Here is a 2,087-nt window from a genome sequence, read left to right on the forward strand (position 1 = left end):
AGAAGAGAAGAGAAGAGAAGAGAAGAGAAGAGAAGAGAAGAATATAGACATTATAAGAATAAAAAACAACACAGACAAACAAAACATCAGAAGAGGATGATGAAAATAAGAATAGAATAGAAAGCAAAAGAAGAAACAGAATGGCATAGAACAGAATACATTCCAAAAGGAATAAAAAAAGAACATAGCACACAATTATACTGTAGAACTGAATAGATCAAAATAGAACATATCAGAAAATAATTTGAAGACGTTATAAATAAGAATAAAAAAAACACAATACACCAGAAGAGAATAATGAAAATGAGAATAGAATAGAATAAAGAAATTATAAATAAGAATAAAAAACAACACAGAAAACATCAGAAGAGAATAATGAAAATGAGAATAGAATAGAATAGAAACCAAAATAAGAAACAGAATGTAACAGAACAGAATAAATTCCAAAATCGAATAAATAAAATTACAGAAAAATTATACTGTAGAATAGAATAGAATATATAAAAATATAAAAAAATCAGACAATAATATAAAGACATTATAAATAAGAATAAGACAACACAGAATATAACAAGAATGAGAAAAATGAGAATAGAATAGAATAAAACAAACAACGAAATTAGGAGAGGAGAATGTCATTGAACAGAACAAAATAGACTGTACAAAATAGAACAAATAAACAACAAACAAAACCGAACCATAACATAAAATAATAACACAAAACAGAACAAACAAATAAAAAAGAACAAGATAGAACCATAACAGAACAGAATAAACAGCACAAATCGGAACAGGATATAACCTTAACATGACATAACATATTAAATAGCAGAGGAAATAAATAAAACAGAACAAAATAGAACCATAACATAACATGATGTAAAACATAACATAAATAGCACAAAACAGAACTAAATAGAACCATTTAACCAACATTTAACATAACTCATGACTGATAACCCTGTAAAAGCATGGTCTTGTTTCTGTTTTCCTCCTGCATGTAATCAGGAATGGAAACCCACACTCCATTACCCATAGATAGTCGACTGTATCCAGCTTGCCTACTAAAGACTTAGGTGATGATGTTCTTTCACTTCACTTTTTTGTGGCATCCTATGCAAATTTCATCAGAAATAAATCACCAGAAACTGATTTCCTGCTTTTTTGACACCATGAGTCCTCCTACTTTCTTAAAGCAGTGTACAAAGAAACACATTAATCTGCCTTGCAGTATTCATGGAATCCTTGAGCTTGTTTACATAGCCTTTTCAATGCTGCAGAGCACTGAAGCTTCAGTCCATAGATGTGTCAACATATTAACTCGAGAGTTGGTAAATACTTTACAGGACCAATCTGCCATGAAATCCCTGTTCCTCTGGGGAGATTGAATTAAAATTATTTGTCTGATTCTCTGTTGTGCCCTGCACTCAGTCTGTGCCCCCGTCTGGGCTAAAGTACAGCTAGATGTAGGGTAGAACAGGTAAATTGAGATCATGGCTCTATTATTGGAGATATGATATTAAAGCTAGATTGCTTCCAAAACAACATGCCTGCTTGTATTTTGGGAATTGATGGAGGATAATTGTGCATAACCACCTAGGGGTGTCAACCATTGCAAAACCACGCAAGGGTGTAGGAGAAATCTGACAACCTTCTCAGCCTGGCGCATGAACATCAAGTAGGTTACGTAACATTCTTCTAGTAGTCGTGACTGATTTGCTTAAAACCAGGTAAGTGGGCGCTAGCATAAATATGTGTACCCCTTACCGATAGTGTGTTTGTTTATTCCATTGATTGTCAGTGCTGGATTTTTGTCTTTGCACAGCAACCAAGCTCTTGAAACATAATGACTATTGCCTAAAAATGTTATGCACCAGTAGTCAACGAATGGAATATAATGGTAGATTTGCTAAAATGTGTCCCACAGCAACTAATGACAGACTAAATCCAAAAGGATGCAATGTTGGCCACCAAATCTTGATTTTACCATTACCACAAGGTATAGACTAGGGCTGCACGATAAATCGCATGCGATATTGAACGCACATCTTGTCAGAAAGCTGGTTCTGTAATCAGCGGTAAATCTC

The sequence above is a fragment of the Sinocyclocheilus grahami genome, unplaced genomic scaffold (genome assembly GCF_001515645.1).
Source record: "Sinocyclocheilus grahami isolate Dianchi unplaced genomic scaffold, SAMN03320097.WGS_v1.1 scaffold11738.1, whole genome shotgun sequence".
Classification (NCBI taxonomy): domain Eukaryota; kingdom Metazoa; phylum Chordata; class Actinopteri; order Cypriniformes; family Cyprinidae; genus Sinocyclocheilus; species Sinocyclocheilus grahami.